Consider the following 25801-nt stretch of genomic DNA (forward strand, 5'->3'; position numbering starts at 1 on the left):
CAAGCAGCTGTGCATGGGTGCATTTAAGGCAGAGGTAGATGGGTTCCTGATTAGTCAGGACATCAAAAGGATATGGGGAGAAGGCAGGGGAGTGGGGATGACTGGGTGAATTAGATCAGCCCATGATTGAATAGCGAAGTACACTTAATGGGCCAAATGGCCTACTTCTTCTCCTATATCTTATGGTCTATTCATTTCATATCAACTTAACATTCCCATTCTTACATGTCTGTCCAGGGCCTCCTTTACTGTCAAAATGAGGCTAAGCTGATCAATAAGCATCAAGATGTAGGCATCAATACCTCCTTGTGCAAATGGATCGTTGATTTCCTCACTTGCAGACCTCAGTCAATTTGGATTGGCAACAACACCTGCTCCACAAAATCCACCAGCACTGGAACACCACAAGACTGTGTGCTTAGCCCCCTGCTCTATTTGCTTTATATTTATGACTGGGAGGCTAAGCACTGCTCCAATGCCATATTTAAGTTTGATGATGACCCCACTGTTGTTGGTTGAATTAAAAGTGGTGACAAATCGGCATATAGGAGGGAGGTTGAAAATCTGGCTGAATGGTGCCACAACAGCGACCTCTCGCTCAATGTCAGCAAAGCTAAGAGCTGATTATTGACTACAGGAGGAAGAAACTGGAGGTCCATAGGCCATTCCTCATCAGGGGATCAGGGGTGCAGAGGGTTAGCAAATTTAAATTCCTCAACGTAATCATTTCAGAGAATCTGTCCTGGGTCCAGCATGTAACTGCCATTACAAAGAAGAGATGGCAGCGCCCCGACTTTCTTAGAAGTTTGCGAAGATTTTGCATGTCAGCTAAAACTCTGACAAACTTCTATAGCTGAATGGTGGAAATTATGCTGACTGGTTCCATAACGGCCTCATATGGAAACACCAATGCTCTTGAATGGAAAATCCTACAAAGAGCAGTGAATACAGCCCAGCCTATTAAGGGTAAAGTCCTCCCCACCATTGTGCATATCGGCAAGGAGAGCTGTTGCTGAAAGCACCATCCATCATCAGGAGCCCCAACGTCCTGGCCATGGTCCCTTTGTATTGGTGCCATCAGGAACGAACCTCAGGACCCACACCACCAGGTTCAGGAGCAGTTATTATGCCCGAGCAGGGGGTGAACTTCACTCACATCCAACACCCAACTGATTCCACAACTTATTAACTCATTTTCAAGGACTCTTCGTCTCATGTTCTCAACTTTTATTGTTAATTTATTTATTATTATCACTTTGTTTTTTTGTGCTTGCATAGTTCGTTGTCTTTTGCACACTAGTTGTTTGTCCATCTTGTGTGTGATTCTTCATTGATTCTATTGTGTTTCTTTGTATTAAATGTGAATCTCAGGGTACTAAATGCCTGGATTGGAGCATTTCACTAACCTCTGATAATTTCTCCCACCTCCCTCCTTCGCTCCATTTCCACTCTTTATTCTTTTCACCCTCTCACCCCTTCTTTCTATCACCTGCCCATGGTTTCCCTCCTCCTTCTTTTTCTTCCATGGTATACTGCCCTTCTCTGTCAGATTCCTTCTTCTTCAGCCTTTACCTCTTCTACCTATGCCCTCCCAGCTTCTTACTTCATTCACCCACCCACCCTCTCCTTCACCGAGTCCCATCTATTACCTATCAGCTTGTACTCCTTCCCTTAGCCCCACCTTCAGATGCTGGCTCCTGTCCCCTTCCTTTGTAGTCCTGATGAAGGCTCCTTGCCCAAAATGTCAACTGTTTATTCCTCTCGATAGATGCAGCCTGACCTGCTGAGCTCCTCCAGTATTTTATGTGTGTTGCTCAAGATCTCCAGCATCTGCAGAATCTATTATCTTTATGACATGTTCTGAGCTGTTACTTGCTGATGACGGTTCCAGTGGTGGGTTGATCTCCTTTCCCTCCTCTTCTTCCTGAGAGGTGAGGTGTTCTTGCACAGGCAGCTGACTGGGCTAGTCTTTCCTGATATTCTACAGTGATATAGACACCACAAAGTTGAATGTCAGCCCCATTAGTGACGATGACTGTGTGGCTATATATTTAAATGAAAAACAGTTATTGAAATAAGGGGAAATGCACTTTCAACATTGACACAACTTCTGATGGTATATCTATAACTCAGCAGAGCTCAAGACCTGAACTAGATTAGATTAGATTATGAGGACACTCAGTCCTTGTTTATTGTCATTTAGAAATGCATGCATGCATTAAGAAATGATACAATGTTCCTCCAGAGTGATATCACACAAAAACAGGACAAACCAAAGACTAACACTGACAAAACCACATAATTATAACATATAGTTATAGCAGTGCAAAACAATACCATAATTTGAAAAAGAACAGACCATGGGCACTGTAAAAAAAAAGTCTCAAGTCCCGATCGACTCATATAATCCCCAATAGCAGGCGGCAAAAAGGGAGAAACTCCCCTGCCATAAATCTCCAGGCACCGACAACTGCCGATGCATTGGAAGCACCCGACCACAGCCGACTGAGTCCGTCCGAAAACTTCGAGCCTCTGACCAGCCCCTCTGATACGGCCTCCCGAGCGCCATCCTCTGCTGAGTGCCTTCGACCTCGACCCGGCCGCCAAAACAAGCAAAGCTGAGGACTCAAAGGCCTACTCCTCTAGAGATTCTCGATTGCACAGTAGCAGCGATTCCAGTGTCACTAAAAAGGAGGATTGTCTCCTGCAGTCATGGGTCTTTGGTGCTATTCTCTGCTCAGCTGCGTCGGATGCAGCTTGCGGATGACTTATTCTGGAAAAGAAATGGTCAGCGTTAATATCTACCACTGCATACTGGCACCCTCTCTCTCTCGTACCCTCACATTTTCGATACAATCCCTATTTAACTATTGCACAATTGCAGTCTGAAAGCAGAAACTCATGTGAGTCCATAAAATGTGCCCATTACTCACAGGCCGAGTACTGAGGGAGTGGGCTGTCCAAGTGTTGATATTCTGTCCACCTGTTTTAGTGGTATCCATTGATTCATTCTCAATCGATATTCCAGCTCAGAGGAATATTACAAATAGCTACGGTAGAAAAGTTGTTTATTTGCCTACCTTCATCAATTTTACACATGGAATGCACTGAGGAATTTAGGCATGCCAGGACTTTAATGTATAAGCAAGTTCTGTGTCCTGTGCTCGATGTTCAAAGGGTGTGTACACAATACAGATTCAGAAACTATCGATGCCTGATTATGGTGCAGATTGATGTGAAGGTGAAAATGATGAAAATATTCATTAGATGAGAGACAGAAAAGCAAATTTCTCTGTTGCACAAAATGGTTAACTTTGAGCTAGACCATTCAATATTGATTCAAGGGCTTATTTTCACAAATGGTTTGTTTGAAATTTCATTCTCTCCGTTCCATTTGTTCAGCATTCACTGTACAATTTCATGATTCAGAGTTCCGCTTTGCATACATGAGTCTCTTACTCTCATTAATTTCCATATTGCGCAATATAATTTGTGAAAATGTTTATCTGTTTATGAATATGACACTAAGTCAATTATAACCTTGATTTTTGCAGTCAAATGTTTTGTTCATATCTGTTGAACTATTTTGACTGTTTATTTAGCGGACCACCAACCTATGTAATGGAAATGGGGCTTGAGTGTTTGCAATGTCTTGGCGAGTGGATTGTTATGAAACAAAAGTTCTGGGTAGACATTGTGCTTCTCCTAATACGTGATGGCAAGAGAAAGTTGAATAGAATAGGATTGGAGAATGATGAAGCACAAAATGAATCTATTATTCCAGAATGTCAGTGCTAGTTCTTGAACTTCAATCCTATTGGCCCCCACATTCCCTGCTGCTTCCTGACTGATACTGTATGTCCTCTTCAGATGTTCAACCAATGCCCTTAATGATTCTGTTAATTAAATATGCTTTCACATGCTATGTTCCCCGAAGTCTTGCTGCAGAGAACTTTGCAATCATGTCACCAATAAAAACTGGAACTTCATTTCAAAATTATGTTTAAACAAAGCACTTGGAGACAATCCAGGTACAGGAAAATGCTGCATAAGTCGGAGTTATATCAACAGCAAGAACAAAAAATTTCGACATAGGAGAAAAAGGAACTAAGTCACTGCAGGGGAGTGTCATCAAGTAATAATTTGTCACTAAGTCACATAAAGGCAGAGGAGCAAATGAAATGGCCAATAAAAGATGCTGCAAAGAGCATGCTAAATGAAGAAAGTGACAGAAGAAGGCAAGCAGTTAGGAGTTCTGGGAATATGTCCTCATGTATCTGAAGGCTCATCCTTCAGTTTACAGTGGAGCAAGTAAATGAGGCAAGGCTCAGAATTTGGAAGTGTTAACAAAATTGCCTGGGTGGAGGAGCTAGCAGTGATGGAGAGGAGCAAGAATGAGGAAAAGTTTGAAAATGAGGATGAGAATTTTATTTAGAGGTACAGCACAGCAACTGGCTCTTCCAGGCAAATGAGCCCATGCCACACATAATGTGACCAATTAATCTACTAACCTGTATGACTTTGGAATGTGGGAGGAAACCAGAGCACCCAGAGGAAATCTACACAGCCGTGGGGAGAACATACAACCTTCTCCGAGACAGTAGCAGAATTGCACCTGGGTTGAAGAATGTATTACTATAACACTAACTGCTACACTACCATATTGCCTGTAGATTTTTAAGTTTATGCATTCTCTGTCTGGGACCAAGAGAAGGAGGACTTACAGAGGACTTGTTATGAGAGATGAAACAGATTGGGTGACAGATTTTTGGAAGGTGGCTTATGGGAAGTCTTTCAGAACTGTATTAACAAACCTTCCAGAATTAGAGAAGATTGCGAGCATGTTTCAGCAGCAAATGAGCTCAGAATGGTTTATGGTTGAGCAACAAGGTGTAGATGGGAAAAGGTGAAATTAATGTTGGCACAGTATGAGATTTGGAAGTTCAGATGAGACTGACACTGGCCAGTTTCAGTATTTAGCATTTGAGGGAAGAGGGATAGGCTGTGAAAAGTGTTTTAATGTAAATAGTAGGGGGTGAAGTTCAAGAGCTTGGAAAAGTATGGAAAAACTAAAAGGAAAGAAGAATGCAGGAGAGGTTACAAAAGTCTCCAGAATGAGAAAAAAAGACAAAATGCTTAAAGAGGGATAAGAGTTCCATTTCAGGTAACATTGAGACAAAATGAAACGGATGGTGAATGCAGGACTGAAGGTATTTTATGTGAATGCACGCTGCAAGCATAATAAGGTAGATAATCGTAGTGCAGTCAGAAATTGGCAGGGTTGACGTGGGCACTGAGTTGTGGTTGAAAGAAGATTACAGCTGGGGGGTGGGGGTTAACATCCAAGAATAAACCATATCAAAAGGACTGACAGATGGGTAGAAGGGGTGGGGTGGCTCTGTTGGAAAAAGAATGAAGTAAAACCTTTAGAAATAAGAGATATGGGATGAGAATGTGTAGAATCCTTGTGGGTAGAGTTCAGAGACTACAAAGATAAAAAAAAAACAACCTGATGAGAGTTATATTGAGGCCTCCAAAGAGTTGCTAGGAAATGGGGTACAAATTACAACTGGAGGTAGAAAAGGCAAGTTAAAAGGACAATGTTATATGGTCATGGGTTATTTCAATATGGAGGTAGATTGGGAATATTAGGTTGGTGGTGGATCCCAAGAGAAGGAATTTGCCGTATGTCTTTTTAGAGAAGCTTTTGGTTGAGCCCACCAGAAAAATGACGATTCTGGATTGGGTGATGTGTAATGAACCAGTTTTGATTTAGAGAGCTGAAGGTGAAGGAACCCTTCGGAGCCAGTGATCATCATATGATAGAATTTACCCTGAAGTTTGACAGGGAGAAGCTAAAATCAGATGCATTAGTCTTATGGTGGAGTAAAGGGGTTACAGAGGCATGGGAGGAGAGCTGACCAAAATTGCTTCGAAGAGACATTAGCGAAGGTGACCGCAAAGTAGCAATCGCTGGATTAAATGAATTAATTCAGGGATTAATTTGGAACGTACAGGACTGATTCATTCAAAGAAAAAGAAGCATTCTTTAGGGAGGATGATGCAACCATGCTAAAAGGTCAAGTCAAAGGCAGAATAAAAGCAAAAGACAGGGCATACAATGCAGTGGATTAGGTTAGTTGCGACACATCTGGACCAGTATAGTTTTGCCCTATTAAACAGCTGTCTCAATTAGCCGAAATTTCATGGATACAGGTAAAAAGGTATAAAAAATGCAAACTACTATTTAACTGAGTCACAAATTATATATTTAAATGAAATACAGAATGAATTAGAACACCAACAACACTGCTACAGTACAATAAAACTCTGTATTAGTTCCTAATAGTTATTGAATGAGGCACATTGCCATATTCTTTTGATTGACTGTAAATGAACAAATCAGCACAGACACCTAAATATAGATAATGGAGAGTCTTAGAACATAAGAAATAGGAGCAGGAGTAGGCCATCCGGCCCATCAAGCCTGCCCCGCCATTCAATAAGATCATGGCTGATCTGTCTGTAAACTCAGCTCCATCTACCTGCCTTTTCCCCATAACCCTTAATTCCCTTACTATTTAAAAACCTATGTACTATATTATATTATATAGTATGTATTATATTATATGTATTATATATATAGTATATATGTATGTATTATACATTATATATTTGTCAATCTTGCAAACTAAGTGCTCCAGGAAAATCTAATTTATTCTTATATTAGCAAATACTTTTTATTCCAATAGCTGAGTGAACTATTAGAAAGTATAGGAATACAGCCAACTTATTTATCCAGCTATATATTGCAATATTTTATCAAATAAAATTTGACTACTACTTGGTCAATGAATTAAATTCTTATTTTACAACAGTATTCTTACTATAGAATATCTTTCTCTAAAGAATCAATATAATTACATATTTATTTGTCAGTAATGTGTGCTGCATAGCATGCTCAGAGAAGCTGCAGGAAGTATCAGTATCTCATGGAAATTATCGAGCTTTGTAGTGAAAGTGCACCACTGTTTTCCCATCAGGTTAAATCACAAAAAAATGTCTCCAAAATGTCCAGGGAAAATCTATAAAAGTTTTAGTTTCCTGTAAAAACTCTTTAGTATTAAATATGCACTCTCATGTTCACTTTTTTTCCCACAAGGTAATTATTAATAGCTTTTTTTTGGTCTTTGGTATTTCCCCAGAAATCAGAAGGCAAAAAAAAAAAATTTTTATTTGGTATATATCAGCCAAAACTAGTTCTATCATTATTTTGTACTGGAAAATTCATACAATGCTTTCAATGATTGCACCTTCCAAATTTTAAATTTCATTTTAATATTCAAGATGACTAGTATCTTCAAATTCTTCATAACCTAAATTGTTCATGTCCTGAAATTGTTTTATTTTCACTCCCAGCCATTTCTGGCATCTCCAAGCCTGAATACTTGAAACCGCAATGAATAAAACAGTTCTGAATTACCTCACTGCTTAGTTCTCACCGACTATCGGTGATAAAAATCACTGCTTTTTGAACACAAGCACACATAACCGACACTATTTTAAAATTGTTCACTTTAAGCACGGCATAGTTCTAACAGCCACACAGGCGCATGCAACTCACACCAGTCAGAAGCTGTTTGGCAGAAGTCTCCTACTCCAATTAAGTGGCATAGTATGCCAAATAAACAAAGGGAATCCTGACTATTTTCTCGATGAGTATTTATTCTGTAAAAGATGTCCTAAATGGGGAATGAAATGAGAAGTCAGAGGTGCAAAGGGACTTGAGAGTCACAGTTCAGAATTCCCTAAAGGTTAGCTTGCAGGCTGAGTCATAAGTTAGGAAGCCAAATGCAATGTTAGCATTCATTCGAGAGTACTTGAACATAAAAGCAAGGATATAATACTGTGGCTTTATAAGGCAGTGGTCAGACTGCATTTGAAGTATTGTAAGCAGTTTTGGGTCTAGAAGAGCTTCACAAGGAAGATCTCAGGAATGAAATGGCTAGAATACTGTACGCTAGTCCTGACGAAAGGTCTCGGCCTGAAACGTCGACTGCACCTCTTCCTAGAGATGCTGCCTGGCCTGCTGCGTTCACCAGCAACTTTGATGTGTGTTGCGACTATACTGTATGAGGAAGGTTTGATGGCTTTGAGCCTGAACTCACAGGAATTCAGAAGAATGAGGGGAGAATCTCATTGAAACCTATCAACTATTGCAAAACCTAGATAGACTGGACATGGAGAGTATGTTTCCAATAGAGGGAGAGTCTAGGAGCAGAGGGCTGCTTCAGTATGGAAGGACATCCATTTGGAACAGAAATGAGGAGGAATTTCTTTACTCAGTGTGTGGTGAATCCAGGAAATTCATTGCCACAGATAGCTGTGGACACCAAGACATTGAGTATATTTGAAGTGGAAGTTGATAGGTTCTTGAGTAGTAAAGGAGTCAAAGTAATGGGGAGAAGTCAGAAGCATAGGATTGAAAGAGAAAATAAACCAGCCATGACTGAGTGGTAGAGCAGACTCGATGGGCTGAATGGCCTAATTATGCTCCTATGTTTTACAGTCTTATAAAGCAAAAAACCTGCAGATGCTGTGATTCTAAAATGAAGCCAGAAAATGCAGGATATTCTCATCAGAGTATGCATGAGTTCTGATTAAGAGTCATTGACTTGAAGCATTCTCTCCACAGGTGCTGCCTGACCTGCTGTATTTTCAGTACATCTTTTGTTTTTTTCGTGTTTATTTAGTGTTGGTAATTTGAGAACAGTGATTATTATGCCAAAGGTAATGGTGAACTCTGGTGAGTTCATTCGTGGCTGGATATCTAACAAGTAGTCTGTTAACTTAGTGACCATGGTGAGTTCAAGACAAAGTGCTAATAGACGAATCAATGTGCTCTCAGGGTGACATCAAATGAGTGAGTCAATCATCAGCACCCTAAACATTTTCAATATTATGTAGATTTATGGTCGTCACAGTTTAAACGCCGCCTGGATCAATAAGCAGAACAATGATGCTGGCTCATAGTCTTTGGAGCAAAGAGACGTGATAGCAATGTGCATATAAACAGGAAAAGTGAATGTTACACAGACTTTGAGAGAGAGAAAGGTTCCAGAGTTATATCAAATAATCAGATGGCAAACTGAAAGTGATATTTTTAAGTGCACTGAGGCAGTGGACAAAACAGGCCAGACTAAGATATTCAGGACCTATTGAAGAACAGCTGGATGCTGTTGGGATTTGATTGGTTTGTGTTGTGGATGGACAATTAGGCTGAAGTGCCTCCTTTGTATGAACTGATCTCCTCGGTATGTTGGGATGTTAATTGTTACATGCAAAGCTTTGTAATCTGAAGGCAGCAATTACCTCTTTCAAAGGCTGTAATTTGCCTCAAACATAACGTGAGAGCTATTAATGAATAAATATGGATTATGCTTGTCTTGGGTTGCTAGAGTCATTTCATCACAGTTGGTCTTCCTGTCAAACTGACAAAGTTGTTGGTATGGTAAATGCATCTGACCTTGATGCAGGCAAGTGCAAGTGAAGCAAGTTAAATCACTGGTTGCTTCACCATAACCACATGGGTTATTGTTAGAAAAGGGCTGTCCTACCTTTCCAGTGATTCTTCAAACAAAGTAGTTACTTAAACACTTTCAAAAGGTGTCTGGAATATGTATACTGCTCAACACGCAAAAATGGCACCTCAAAACAGAAGGTTCTTAATCTAAAAATCAACACAAGGTTTCAAGTATTCCAAGAGTTTTAACAGTTTGTACACCTGCATAAACTCGCATTACTTTACTTCAACTCAATCAACACCCAGAACATCATCCCTCTCACTGATAGGCACATGCATCTAATGCATCAAAAACTCATGTAAACTTACTGTAAATGACCAAAAGCTAGTCTTCCCTCACTCCTGTTATTCCTATTATCCTGTTTATACAGCTCATTATTTTTATACCTCTATCAAATCTCACCTCATTTTCCTTTGCTTCAAGAAATAAGGTCCAAACCCCTTCAACCTTTCCTTATGACTTGGGTCCTCAAGTCCCAGCAACATTCTTGTAAATTTTCTGTACTCTTTCAAAATTATTAATTCTTTCCTGTAGGTAGTTGACCAGAGCTGTACCCAATACTTAAAATTTGTCCTCACCAGCATTTTAAACAACTTCAACATAGCAGCCCAACTCCTACATCCAGCACTGTGATTTTTGAAATCCAATGTACTAAAATGTCACTAGATGGGTTTCCCTGGATGCTGTGCTTTCCATAAAAAATGTGTCTGATTGGGAGAATCTTGGGGAGTTGATGGTGTAAGGAGAATGAAATATAGCATTAATGTAGGACTAGTGTAAATGGGTATGTTGACTTGTGGTTAACTGGATTACAACTAGAGGTCATGACTTAAGTGTGAAAGGTGAAAAGTTTAAGGAGAACATAAGGGGAAACCTCTTCACTTAGAGGCTCGTGAGAATGTGGAACAAGCTGCCAGCACAAGTGGTCCATGTGAGCTTGATTTCAATACTTAGAGAAGTTTGGATGGGTACGTGGATGATAGAGATATGGAGGGCTATAGTCCAGGTGCACGTTGTTGGGAGCAGGCAGTTTAACTGGTTTTGGAATGGACTAGATGGGCCAAAGAGCCTGTTTCTGTGCTGTACAACTGTATGACTCTCTGTGTCTATAGCCCCAGCTCCTTAAAACTTGAGTTTGGACATTGTGTCACCTGATCAGATAACTCTTTTCCTTGTTACAACTTCTGATTGTAATCCTGTGCGACAGCTGTGCAACTAAGAAAAGTCCCTGACTATTTTAGCCTTCAACTTGTACCACCGTTCAATGGGACCATGACCACAGATCCTTTGCTTGAATCATATTTATTCTCAGATTTAACATTAACAAATACTTACAAAGAATGGCTTTTGCCAGAGATGGTTAGGATTTCCAGCACTTTTGGTCGAGAAATTTCATAGCCTTTTGCTAATTTTTAGGCCAAGTTGACTCACTCTGAAGTTTTCAGTAGAAATAATTTTTCTCCATCTACTTTATGATTTCCTCACAACTCCAGGAAAACTTTCATCAAATTACTACTCTGACTTCTAAATTCAGGGTAATACTATTCTGGTTCGCTTAACTCCCCCTTCCTAATTAAACCTTGAATTTCAAGTCTGTTGAAGAGTCTTGTCTCCAAAATGAAGTTCCTATTAGTGTGTTTTTCCTCTTGTTTAAAAGGGATCCTATTAGTGAGATTATAGAGAACTTCATAATCATTGAAAGTAGGCAGAGAGGGAACAATAGGGAATTAGCCTTTTCTGACTATTTTCATTGCCATTTTCATAGTGCCTGTTAACTTAGTGTCCAACCAGCAGCAATTGTATTGTTATGTAGCTATATGTGTGAACCAGAGGGCTCAGAATTGGAAGTACAAGTTAAAATCAGCTGGAAAGGGAGTTGAACTGGTGTCGGACTAAATGACAAATTTCAGTGATGATCTCTATACATGTAACCCTCAGGCTCACCCAGCTCGTGTTCGTCTAGGGGAAAAAAGCCTTTGGCCCCACCAAACTGAGAAATGAGGTTTGTGTGGATGCTGTGTAATGTACCCCCCAGTTACAAACCCACAACGCAAAATATCAGACAGTACACCATATGTAATTAAATGATTGAACTTTATGAATCTTAATCTGAATATAGGGTTAGTAATGAAAATAAAAAAGGGCCCAAATTCAAGGAAAAGTCAAAAGTTCACGTTGCAGCTCACTCAGTCATCATTCTTCCACCATCGGTCTCCTCCGAGCGTTGCCGACCTTCAGACCCTTAGGTCCCAGTCCACTCCATCCGGTGGTCTACCACCTCTCTCCACACGCGTCTTCCCTCTTCATCTCTCTTCGACAAAAAGACCGCAAAAAAACATCCTTCCAGATTCACAAGACAGAGCAACAATCTCTGACTGGCTAATATGTCACACAATGGCTACATGTTGCTGAAACTATCACAATTTGAGGTTTGGCCAATTTACCCTGTAATTGCATGCAATGCATATGGTGTCAATTGGGAATTAAAAGATGCTCTGGGTTGAAAATCCCAAAAAACATGAATTACCAGTCTGAAATTGCATCCGGTGCAAAAATTGGAAACATAATTTATGCTCTCATTTCATCATTAGAATGAAAACATTAGAGCAGGGTGCAATAGATTGATGCAGGCACATAATACCTTTTACATCTAAATGGGGATGAATTTCACAAAGTCTCTTTAAATAAAATTCATATTCCTAAATTCATTCCCTGAAGAGATCCATTTTGTTGTGTTTCTTTTTAAACTTTGATAGCACACGTTTACCAGTCAGAAACTCTACCCTTCTGGATCTGACTATAGTTCATTCAATGCCAACAGAAGTAAAGTCAGCAACATTTAATTTGCAGGAATCATATGTCACAATGAAAGATGAAGTAATATTGAAGGAGTCTTAAGGTTATTGTCTGAACTGAATCAGTCAGTAATAGTAAGAGTGAATTAATTATCTCCAAATGTAGAGAAATATGTTATTCTACGTTTCATAACTCCTCTTGTTGCTTTGTTTTGTGCTTCTGCTTGTTTTGTAGTATTATATTCACTCTCAGTCACAGCTGCTGAAAACACAGTTTTTGAAGCATTCAGTTAAAACCTCTTCAAAAGAAATGCATGGACAGAGGAAACCTTGATCTCATAATAAAGGTGCAAAGCAAAGGTAAGGCCATCAGATTGTGCCACAGCCTGAATATTCTTGAACAGCAGCTGGAATTACTGCCCCAGTGGCCTTGGTCCAATGGATGAAATGTAGAAAACAAGAGGATGGGATTGATTCAGGGCTTTGCTGCAGAATTCCTGGCGAAACATCTCAAATACGAATGTGTAACCAATATTGGATTTGCATTGCTCCTGTATTGGTTTGCTTCCTTCTCTTGTGCTGATTACTATAAGTAAGTTAGGAGCCCTTTTTGTCTTCTTTAGCTATTGATTTTAAAGAGTTTTGTTCTTTTTTTGGATTTGTAATGCTGTCAGAATAGTTGAAATATAATCTCCTCATGAGTCTCAAAGGAATAAGTTGTGGTGAGGTCCAAGTCTATTTTGCTCATTGGTATGGTAACACTATTTGAGTCTTAGTGTCAATAGTGCCATCCTACCCTGACAGTAATGGCAAGAGTGACTTCTTCCTCCACCAATGTAGGGCATGGGTCCTTCCAAGACAGCATCCTTACAACACGGATCCTCTTAACACATTGACTTTTGGAGAGTAAACAAACAGAGAATTTTTCCTGCATTTTAGTCATCATAAGCTGCTCATTATTGCCTACTCCTTTGTGTGTGAAAGATTATGACACGCTACGAGAAATGAAGTAACCAGAGTTTGAAAGAGTTCCCCTTTAGAAATTCCCTTTTCTTAACTCAGTGAATATGTAGCAGGAGTTTAATTGGTGATAAAACATAATTTGCTTATATCCAGGAATCAACTTAATCTGAGAATAAAGTGCTTGCAAAGAGAGGGGAAGAATGCAAGGGAGGAGATAAGGGATTGATCACCTATAAGAGTGAGAGTTACAAGAAGTGACTAATCCAGTGCAGCCTGTTTTAATCAGTGTTTAAATCACCACTGGTCTCCTAGGCCTGAGTCGACGTAGTAGTAGTGGTGGGGTGTTTAATAAAACATGAGCTCTCCATCCCTACTGAAATGACATGAATTGAATTTACTTTATTTCTTACATCCGTCACATACATGAGGAATAAAAATCTTTATGTTATGTCTCCGTCTAAATGTGCAATGTGCAATCCTAGTAATTTATAATAATTTACAATAAATAGAACAGTCAATGTAACATAGAATACACTCAAATCAGTGTGAGTTCATCAGTCTGATGGCCTGGTGGAAGAAGCTGTCCTGGAGCCTGCTGGTCCTGGTTTTTATGCTGTGTACCGTTTCCTGGATGGTAGCAGCTGGGATAGACTGTGGTTGGTGTGACTCGGGTCCCCAATGATCCTACGGGCCCTTTTTACACACATTGTCTTTGTAAATGTCCTGAATCATGGGAAGTTCACAACTACAGCTGCACTGAGCTGCCTGCACCATTCTCTGCTTCCTAAATGACGTGCAGCAGCTTGACACACCAATGGTGAATGTCCCTCTGACACAGCGTAGATACAAATGGTTTTGGTGTTTCATAAAGCTTGCCTGATAAGTCAGTGGGCTGGCCTAACATCATACCTGACCTGAATAAATGCACAAAGCCGACACAATGAAATCGCGGGTGAAGTGTGATGCACCTCCAGCAGAACCCAGGCAAAAAGAAAGAAATTTAATTCACATAGCCCCTTTAAAGGCATCTCTAACTACTCACTCATAGGCAGAAGGAAGTCAGAACACAACGTGCTCCCCCAACAGAGTAGCACAGCTAGTAGAGCCTCTACCTCATAGCTCCTGAGACCCAGACCCGATCATGACCTCCAGCACTCTCTCTCCTGAGTTTGCATATTCTTCCTAGACCATGTGTTTTTTGTCCTACATGTTCAAATTCCAATAACAAGCAGTGTGGCAGGGTAATTGCTCAATGTAAATTGCCCTTGTCTGTGTAGGTGACATCGGGGTCTTGAGGAAATTGTTTGGCAAGTGAAGAGAATAGAAAATGGGTCTAGAGTCTATTCTTGATGGTGGCAAGGTCTTTTGCTACTGTATGACTAGCAGTGAGATAGTATTCACAAGTTTTCTCAGATGATGCATTAGCTTTAGCTCAGATGTAAACAACATTCATAGAATCCTTAAAGCTTGTTATGTCCACCTGGTTAAATAGGAAAAATCTCAAATGAATTTTTTTGTCTACAAGGATTCAACTCTGGCGCTGAGGCATTCTCTCCTGCCGGAAGTACTCTAGATCAATGTTCATTATAGCAGTAGTTTTCTGGAATGTTCATTGAACAAAATTTTGGAAATGGCATATGATGTATTTGTATCTGTTCCACTGGAAGACTGCTTGGGCAATTAGATTGGGCCTTTCCTGCTACATAAACATAGGCTGAGCTACAGAAGCCAGTTCCCCATTGTATATTCCACATCCAGTGACACTATCAACTGTTCTGACATAACAGAAACCGGTTGCAAAGGTCACAATTCATGATCGGTGTTTTTCATACACAGTAGAGCCAGGAGCAAATCACACAGCGAGCTGGGAACAGTTTGTGGATTTCTGCTCCTGCCCCCTTGTTTTCATTTGCCGCTCCTTTGTAGAAAGCAGCATCAAATAAGGTCACAGCCTATTCAGGGAATACTGCTTTCTATGGCCAGACGATGTTGTGGCAGCAGCCTAATCATGGCAGAGGATCAAATTAAGGCACTCCATAGCATGGTGAGTTTCACTATATAATGCACTAACCTTTTCCCCGTCCTGATTTCCCCTTTCTCTGGTTATCCCCTTCTTTCTCCAGTCTCCCCCCTCTCCTTACCCTACACCTTCCTCTAGAGAAATTCGCTTTAGCAGAACTGACCTGCTCACATTGCAACTGAGAAGCTCTGACCCAGATCTGTCTTAATGACTAATCTGACAATCTTCCAGGCTTCCCAGCAGTCAAGGTTGTCAAACAGAATTTAAAGCTGGTGACATACACAAGGTCAATTATTATTTTTATTCATGTCTTTCTGGTGGGATCTGGTCTTAAATATGAACAGCAGCATTTATTGCCCTTGAGAAGATGGAGGTAAGCTACTACGACAGCCACTGAAGTCCCAGTGAAGATGCCCCTCTGGTGGGCTTAGGGAAGCCATTTCAGAATGTATACCAAGTGACAATGAAGAATCAGCAATATATTTCTGAGTCGGGGTTTGGATAACTTAAGAGGGAATCTGCAGGGATGGTTTGCTCATTCATGTGTGCCTTCGTTCTTCTTAGTGGTAGAAGTTGGGGGCTTAGGAGGTGCTGTAGGAGCTGCTTAGGTGAATAACTGCAGTGTATCTTGTAGATGGTACATATTGCTTTGGTGTTTGAGGAAATACATGGTTATGGTGGTGAACGAGGTGCTGATGAAACAGCATGGATAGAATTCTGGAGCAATGGAGCTGCATTTGCCTAGTATTCCATCACATTCCTACTTTGTGCTTTGTAGACCCTGCAAAGGCTTTGGGGTATCAGAAGGTGAGTCACTTGCTGAAGGATACCCAGCTACTTGTTCTTATACAGTACTGGTATGACTGGTTCACTGAGCACTGGTCGATGTGGGGAAATTATCAATGATGCATTACATTATTTATGTATATTTGAAAGCATCAGACAACTCAAAAACAATCAAGTACCTTTGCTGACTCAATCAAATCTAACCTACTCCATTCAACTGATTGGTCTCACTAGACCTACACAGGTTAGTAAATGCTGGAAATCTGATGAAGGTCGTAACCCTACTGGAACTGCCATGATAAGTCCAATGTCAGACTGCCATTGTCCTAGTGCTATTGATTAATGGTGTAGAAGATTACATTAATAGAACGTAGCAATTGGGCATGGAACTGGCAGCTTTTTATGTATAGTTCCAAGTCAAGGATATTCTACTTTATTGTTCACCAGCCAGCTATCAACATATTGCCACCACAAAATTAATCGTATATCTTCCCTTGGAGTGGCAAATGATCAAAATCTGCATTATAATGTGGTATCCTGGTAGATCACTAATTGTCAGCTGGTTTACAAACTTGTCCCTTAACGACAAGTCAAGAAAGTTTGTTGCCAAGTGAAGTTTGCTGTATCTTAAGAAAATTGAAGCTTTGGTCTGCACAACAACAAATATTTTCACATCATAGTGATGGATATGAATTGGTTGTCTGGATGCAATGCTTAATATTCTCCCCTTGCTAACCAGCTATTAAAATGCTATTCAGCTATTTTATAAACACCCTGGCATATGCCTAGGCTCCTCTATGCATTAACGGACAAGTGAAGCCACAGTCTCCATTGCAAGCTCTGTTCCTCTCTTTTGCTAATGATTTCCCATTGAATTTGAACAGTGCTGCATACAGAAACAGGGCACAGTCTGATCATCTTCCCAAGTGAGATTTGTGATCTGTTTCAAATATACAGGGTAGTAAGATAAAGACAGATTTGGCTGTTAGATGTTAAAAAAACAATTAAAGCAGAAACGGAAGTGATTTGACAACAGGAGGAAGACAGTCATGGGAGTGAGCAGTAAGTAAAACCACACACATTCTGTGGCAATACTGTTGTTGGGAAACTGACTAACTGTGTTGAAGTATTGAGTCCTAGTTCAGCTCTAGTAAAGAATGTGCACATCCTCAGAGGGCAAGGATGGATACTTGGAGAAAATTGATAAGGAGAATTGGCTTTTTGAACATACTCATAAATTTATTTAGGACAATTATTTTCTCACTTGTTCATTTTGGAGCAGTTAATTAATGCATAACAAAGGTTTGCATGTATACAGTTTTTAAATTCTCATTGCATTGGCTAAACCTGTCTGTTTATCTATAAGGGATCCCTCCTGATCTTTCATTCCTTCAGATTCCCACATAGAACATTAAAGATGAAGACATTCCTTCATTAGCTTGACTGAAACGTTTCATCTCGATGCTGAAGAAGAATTGTCTGTGGTAGAATGGAAGAGCAGTAATCATATAACTCAGACAGAATAACAATCAGCACTTGAGGAATGACTGGCCATTTTCGGTCTAATGAAAGAATATACAGTAGAGCTTATACTGAGGCATAATTGACCAAGGATTACTGAGTGTCATCAGAGTGAGATCCCTGTCTACAAATTATATTTCTTCTTGACAAAAATATATCAATGCATTTTCTAAATATTCTTTGAATGTATTTGTGGAGCTGGTTTGTGAAGAACTTGTGCCTGTTCTTGGAGAGTCATAATCTAAGTCTGTAAGTGTGAAACTCAAGTACCTCAAAGCAAGCTGAGCTGGTATATTTAGCTCTTCTACTTTTCTCTTTTGTGGTTGCAAAGTTTTTTTTTCTAGCCTCAGCATATATCGCAATATAGGATATCCTGTTTTACATTGTAGAGAACCATTTCAGTTGCTAATTTTAACAAATTTTGTTTTGAACTTATGGTGGGTACTTTTTCATAACAACACAGTGACCATTCTGTTGGCTTATTGTTGGAACATCAAACCAATTGCAGCTGGAGTATTGAATGAGGTGGGGAGGGGGGTCTCATTGAAACCTATCAAATATTGAAAGGCCTAGATAGAATGGATGTGAACAGCATGTTTCCTATAGTGGGTGAGTCTAGGACCAGAGGTCACAGCCTCAGAATAGAGAGACATCCCTTTAGAACAGAGAAAAGAAGGAATGTCTTGAGCCAGAGGTGATGAATCTATGGAATTTATTGCTACAGACAGCTGTGGAGGCCAAATCATTTGGTAAATTTAAAGCAGAGTTTGAGAGGTTTGTGACTAGTAAAGGTGTTGAAGGTTATTGGGAGAAGGCAGCAGAAAGGGGTTGAGAAGGATAATGTCAGCCATGATAGAATGGCAGAGCAGAATCAATGGGCTGAATGTCCTAATTCTGCTCCTACGTCTTATGGTCTTATAATGAAAATTTGTGCACATGAATTTTTTGGGAAGGAAAGAATCTATCCCATTAGATATTGAAGAATCAGTGGAAAAGTGGTCACTTATAGGTCACTAGCTTCCAAGCCCAAGATGAACAATTTACTCTGGCTGTGCAAATCATATTGAAATTGTACAAGTGGATTTTTTAAATCTCATTTGCCATAGACTCCACCAATGCAATAGAATAACATGTATTACACTCTTCTCACTCCCTAATATGACGGGTACAGTTGCTTCATCACACAATCCTATTCATGACAAGGCACTCACCTAGCTTTCTCCCAAATATTTATAAATAACAAAGATAATAGATTTTGGAAATGATTTGAGCTTCATTTATCTGTAACTTCTCTTACCTTGTTTGATGCGTACATTCACTCAGTGCAAAGCCAGACAAGTGCTTTCAATCTACTTCAGTCTTTTGTTCAGATGCAGCTAAGACCCTGAGGCTAAAGAAGCATTGAAATTACAATAATTATAATGCATCTCAGCTACAGCTCTTGCGTGAACTGGTGTATTCACAAAGCACAGCTGGAATTGATTCAAAGAACATTCATTATCAAAGTATGTTTCAATCATACAACTTTGAGATTCATCTGCTTACAGGCAGCCACTAAGCAAGAAACCCGAAAGTACCCAATTTAAAAAAAAAGACCTAATACCCAATGTGCAGAGGGATGGAAAAAAAACACAAATCATGCAAATAATAAAAGCAAGTAACAGCATTCAGAACCAAATTGAGTCCATAAACCCAGAGCCTGAAGCAGCGGGAGTAGGCCCAGAGCCTCAGTCTCAGTTAATCACACAGTGGGACAAATTGCTGTAAAGCTCGCAGACACGAAACATGCAACAGCCTGAGCAGTCTCACAGCTACAGCTCCATGGAGAAAGGAATAAACACTGTGGAAGAGGGCGTGGAATCGGCCCGATCCTCGCATGTGGTCCCGACACCCTGCTTTATTGGTCTATCTGGGCCGGTGTTTAAATATCCAAACAATGGGCTGTCCCTCGCACTGGGACCCGGGCCCTGCTGCAGCGATGTGACGTTTGATGGGCACACAACTGAGATAACGCTGTGTATTAATACAATCCAGGTTTACATTCATGGGGTCTGGTATAAAACAAGGCCACGTTATAGTTTGCACCCTTAACATGGTTAGGAAATGAGCAGCAGTATTTATGGCTCTCAGTTGCTGGCAGCTCCACTCCTGCATGCACTCAGTGTCTGCGATACACAAAAGCCCTTCTCATCTTCTTACTGAATTCTTTTCCCTGCAGTGCTCTGGAAGAGAGAATAAATATTGACTTAATTTCTTCTGGAAATTTATATTTTTTAATACACAAGAAGTAGTAAATAGCAAATCAGTGAGTGCTTTCCAGGTAAAGTTAGTTTATTATTCCTGGAGAGAGACACCACCTTTACTAAAATACAGGGTGACTAGGAATGCCGTGACTAACCTCTCTCCTAGGAACTTTAATTTCATTTTTCTTGGGGAAAATGATTGAAGCAGAGTCACTGACAGCAATTAACTGATCACTTCCAACCAGAATCTTCTTTGGCTGCTACGTTGGTGGGAATGTCATGTGGAGTTTATCGTACTGTGCTAAGTACAGTGAAATACAGGTACAATGAAAACTTGCAGCATTATCACAGGCTGGTAGGTGCAGTAAACACACAGATTATAGGCAGTGAAGAGAGGGAGAAAATGACTATACAAAAGAAGACATTGGAGCAAAAAAATCCTGAAGCCCATGGTATTGCAAGAGGAGGTCCAAAGTGATCCGTCGCTGAGGTTGTGCAGGTCAGTTCAAGAGCCTGATGGCTACAGGAAAGTAGTTGTTGGTGAACCTGGTGAGGTGGGACTTCAGGCTCCCGTAAACCCTGCCCGATGGTAACAGTGAGAAGATGGACATGGTCCAGATGGTGGGGACCCTTGGTGATAGATGCCACCTTCTGGTTTACAATATTCATAAACATAATGGCCAAATGTCAAAGTGGGTCTTGTGTTCTGCTGCACTAAATTTGCTTCAAAACTTGATGAGTTCCTATATTGCTTGGGCATAGAAAGGTGAGAGGTGGGATTAGTGCAGACTGGTGTCACGAATGTGGAGAAATGAATAGCCCATTTCCCAACCTGTACATTTCTATGAGTCGTTAATTAATTCTCAACCAATGAAAATGGTTGCTTCTTATCTGTTCCATCTGAGACCATAAATAATTTTTTAAAAATCGTCATTGCTGTTCAAGTAAATCATCTTTCAACCAAATGATAAAACATACACATTTGAGAATAAAAATAACACATCATATGAAGGTAGGAATTAGAAGCAGAAGTAGGTCAGTCAGTTCCCAGGTTGCTCCATAACTTCATAAGGATCATGATTGATCTTTAAGCTCAACTCTGTATTCCTGCCTATCCCTGGTAACCTTTCAAACTCCTTCTTACCTAACCTTGCCTTAAAAATATTTAAAGATTCTGCACCAATCAATTTGAGGAAGAGAACGCCCTCCGAGGGAGAAAAAAAATCACCATCTCTCCTAAATATGAAATTAGTTCACCCTTAGTTCAAAATTTTATCATAAGTAGAAATATTCTATCCACTTTAAGAAATTAGGACTTCAGAGGATCTTACATGTTTCAGTCAAGTTTTCACTCATTCTTCTGAACTCTGGCAGACACAAGCCCAGGCAATCCACCCAATCTTACTTCATCAGTTACCTTGCCACTTTATGTATTAATCAAAATATGAGAGTAGATAATAATGATAAAACATTTTGTAGTAAGCAGTTTCTTGTTTATTACAAGATTCCATCTGGGGAGATGCATTCTCAGTGTGAATGAGCTCAGTATAACTGTGCAAAAGGAAAGGTTTAACTCAGTACACTGTAGGTTGCTAGTGTGATTGGTCATGGGGTGCATCACATTCTTCACTAGTTTAGTCAGAGTTAGGCATTTTATTTCTGAATGAAGCTGCTCTCAGAATTTACTAAACAATAACTAGTTACATTCTTCCTGGTCTGCGTAAAACAAGCAATTCTTTGCCTTTGTTGACTGTACAAAATGCAAACAAGCCACCTGCTCATTTCAGCCTACTCCAGTAATCCAGGTTCAGTCCTGACGAAGGGTCTCGGCCTGAAACGTCGACTGCGCCTCTTCCTATAGATGCTGCTTGGCCTGCTGCGTTCACCAGCAACTTTGATGTATGTTGCTCAGTCCTAGCTTACTGCATGGAGCTTGCATGTTCTCCTTCTGACCATGTGGTTTTTGTCCGGGTGCTCCAGTGTCCTCCCACACCCCCAAAAGCATGGATGTAAGGTAATTGGATACTGTAAGTTGCCCCTAAGTGTAGAGGTGAGTGATAGAATCTCAGGGCAGTTGATGAAAATGTGGCAAAATAAATTGGGATTAATTGTGGGTAAGTGTGAGTGAGTGGTTGATTGCAGCAATGGCTCAGGAGCTGGGGGGCCAGCTTCTGTGCTGCATGACCTCATTACAACAACAAAGAAACAGCGTTGCACCACAGATCTTGTAGATAATTGGAAACTGGCTGAGATTCACCTTCATACATGAGCAGAAGAGCAGAAGAGTGATGAGGGTAAAGGAAATTGAAAGCCTAGCTGAGGTGAACAACTGCGTGCTACATAATATTGGCACTGATGTGGAAATTGTGGGCCGATGTGGACTTGCCCTCCAATTTTATCCCCTTATCAGCTGGGCAAATTGTAAATCATTTTGCACACAAATTTTAATGTTTAGTTCTGCTGTCAGCATTATAATCTGCTAAGTCAGTCTGCGTAAGTAGACAAAATAGACAAAGGGAGGCATTGTTATTTAGAGATAATCTTTTGCAAGGCATTTACCAAAATAGATGTTAATATAGCTTCTAATATATCAAAGTGCCAGAGAGATTGGTTTCAAAAATAAAATATAAATATTTATTTCAAGCATCTTCATTGATATTTCATTATCAAAAGATGCTACAAAATTAATCATGACCTGTACAAAACCCCAACTCTGGCCTTTCAGCTGAAAGGCACCAGTTCTGATTAAAAACAGAAAATGATGGAAATATTCAGCAGCTGAAGCAACAGTGTGGAAAGGGAAATATGGAGAACATTTCAAATTATAGAACCTTTGTTACGATTAAGGTATTTTCAAGAAAAAAATCCATAAGGCTGTAAAAACTATAAGACTTAGGAGCAGAATGATACTGTTCAGCACATTGAGTCTGCTCTGCCACCTTATCAAGGCTGATCCATCATCCCTCTTAACCCCATTCTCTTCCCTTCTTCCTGATACCCTGATGAATCAAGAACCTATCAACCCCTGCCTTGTCACTCCACTCTTCATGAAGGGAGAGATGCAGAAGAAAGGAAACTATAGACCAGTTAATATGACCTCAGTGGTTGAGCAGATGTTGGAGCTGATTATTAAGGATGAGGTCTCAGGGTGTTTGGAGGCACATGATAAAATAGGCCATGGTTTCCTCAAGGGAAAATCTTGCTTGACAACTTTGTTGGAACTCTTTGAAGAAATAACAAGCAGGGTAGACAAAGGAGAATCGGTTGATGTTGTGTACATGGACTTTCAGAAGGCCTTTGACAAGGTGCCACACATAAGGCTGCTTACCAAGCTACAAGCCCGTGATATTACAGAAAAGATACTAGAATGAATAGAGCATTAGCTGACTAGCAGGAGGCAAAGGGTAGGAATAAAGGAAGCTGTTTCTGGCTGGCTGCAGGTGACTAGTGGTGTTCCACAAGGGTCTGTGTTAAGACCAATTATTTTATCATTATATGTCAATGATTTGGATGATGGAATTGATGGCTTTAATACAAAGTTTGCAGACGATACGAAAATAGGTGGAGGGGATGGTAGTTTTGAGGAAGTAGAGAAGTTACAGAAGGACAGACAGATTAGGAGAATGGGCAAAGAAATGGCAGATGGAATACAGTGTCGAGAAGTGTATGGTCGTGCACTTTGGTAGAAGAAATGCAGAGATTACTGCACTCAGAACCTGCTTTTCAGCTTTCCGCCTAACTCCCTATTTTCTCTCTTCAGGACCACCTGTCTTTTCCTATTTATGTTGTTGGTACCAATATGCATCCTGACCTCTGACTGTTCACCCTCTTCCTTTAGAATGCCATGGACCCAATATGTGATATCCCTGACCCTGGCGCCAGGGAGGCAACATAATATCCAGGTGTCTCTTTCATGTCACAGAATCTGCTTTCCATTCCTCTAACTATGGAAACCCCTATCACTAATGCATTCCTCTTCTCCTTCTTCCCTTCTGAGCCACAGAGACAGACTCAGTGGCAGAGACCTAGTTGCTGCGGCTTCTGCCTGGTAGCAACCCCCCCACCCCCTCAGACAGTATCCAAAATGCTATACTTGTTATTGAGTGGAAGGGCTACAGGGGTACTCTACACTGGCTGCCTGTTGACTTTTCCTCTCCTGACAGTCACTCAGGACTTGCCTCCTGCAATTTAGGGGTGACTACCTCCCTGTAGCTCCTATCTATCACCTCTTCACAGTCTTTATATAGATACAGCTCGATGCACTTCATGATCCTCAAGCCTAATCTTGCCTAATCCTATTGAGCCAGAGCCAGATCACTCAAACTCTACCCCACCCCAACAATGGCCGCTCCACTTACACCTCCTTTCTTTTCATTGACCCCACACTGCTCCAGTCCGCCAAAAAGCTTAGCGCTCCCGAGCTCTTTTTAAACCTAGCACTGCGTCACCAATGAATGACCTCTCGCACTGATTTCTGATTTCTGTCCATCGAAAACAAACAATGCTTCAGGCGATACTCAGCAGGTTGGGCCACATCTTTGGAGAAAAAAATAGAGTCAATATTTCAGGTCAGTTACCTTTCATAAGAGCTGAAAGGGAGACAAAGGAAGCTCATTAAGCTGCAAGGAGTGTAGGAAAAGGGTGTGTATCTGAAATGGTAAATGTGGGATGACCATTGGGATAACACTCAACAATATTTCTTCATTATTAAGTGAATGGGAGCAGTTAGTAAGTAAGAATACAGGCAAAAAAATCTGGTCAAAAGCTATTTTCTATAGTTATCCTAATGTTGATATCAGTTTTGTTTCTATTTCTATCTGTGCTATTGCATTCCTAATTGTGTGCTTCAAACTGATCTTACAGGGTGACCCTACTCCTAGTTCTTTCAGCTTTGTCACTTTGAACATCTATAATTTCAATTAAGAAGTCAATAAATATAATGTAAATATATTTATTCTCGGTAGGTATGACCTCAGTAAAACTCCCCTTCCCTTAAGGACTTGTCAATGTTTTTTACTAAATCTGCTCCAGTCCCCAGGAGATGGTTATTTGCTTTTGTTTACCTAGGAGATTCAAAGTACTGAAGCTGGAACATTCACTTCAGTCCAGTTCAGTTTGACCTTTGTGTTGATGGTCCACCCCTGGTCAGACCCACACTTGATGGGGCATTACCTTACCCTTTGTAAGGAGTAGAGACAATCAGCCTGCAAACAGAAATCTTTCACCTGAGTTTCGTACAATACAGTATCTCCTGTGTGCGTCAAGATGGAATTCACCTGTTGGGTTAGTGTGTTGGACATGACCAAGAGAACCTATGCTGTTTAATCCAGTTTCACTTCCCACTTCCTGGTTTCAGATTATTTCCTTTCCTTCCCTATTTGGTACATTATCATTCACTCTCTCTCATCTTTTCTGCTGACATTACACATGGCCTCAGTGTTATTGCCTTTCTTTCTTCAGTATTGGGAGTCTCAGTGTTACTCTGCATAATTTGACTCTCTTGGCTTCTTACCCTCTCTGTGCACTGAATTTTCTTTTCTGGGTTGACTTTCATACTAAGTTACAAGCACTGGGTGAGCTCACTCTTCTGTTCCCATTGATACCCCTTCCCTGAGAATTTCATCCAGTCAGAACAATTGAGTGTAATCCATCGTGCCAGTGCCAAAGCATACCACTGCCACGGGTCTGAATGACTTCCACCCAGTTGCACTCACCCCCATCATTGCAAAGTGCTTTGAGAGACTGGTTCTGAAATCCTGTCTGCCCACTACCCTGGACCCCCATCAATTTGTCTATTGCACCAACAGGTCAACAGAGGATGCCATCTCCACAGCACTTCACTCTGCCCTGACCCACCTGGACAGCCCCAACTCTTACGTCAGAATGCTG

General features: G+C 40.5%; 1 protein-coding gene and 1 long non-coding RNA gene across 2 annotated transcripts in view; one reads left to right on the forward strand and one right to left on the reverse strand.

Moving 5' to 3' along the window:
• The window catches only part of LOC134352916 (diacylglycerol kinase eta-like), a 185806-nt gene that overhangs the window by 15720 nt on the left and 144285 nt on the right, over positions 1-25801 (forward strand). The window lies entirely within an intron of this gene.
• LOC134352917 (uncharacterized) lies at positions 2183-19971 on the reverse strand. The gene is made up of 3 exons (XR_010019506.1): positions 19479-19971; positions 18967-19059; positions 2183-2773 (listed from the first exon to the last, which is right to left on the reverse strand). It is a non-coding gene; the product is annotated as an uncharacterized LOC134352917 (long non-coding RNA).

Source organism: Mobula hypostoma, chromosome 10 (assembly GCF_963921235.1).
Source record: "Mobula hypostoma chromosome 10, sMobHyp1.1, whole genome shotgun sequence".
In the NCBI taxonomy this organism is placed as follows: Eukaryota; Metazoa; Chordata; class Chondrichthyes; order Myliobatiformes; family Myliobatidae; genus Mobula; species Mobula hypostoma.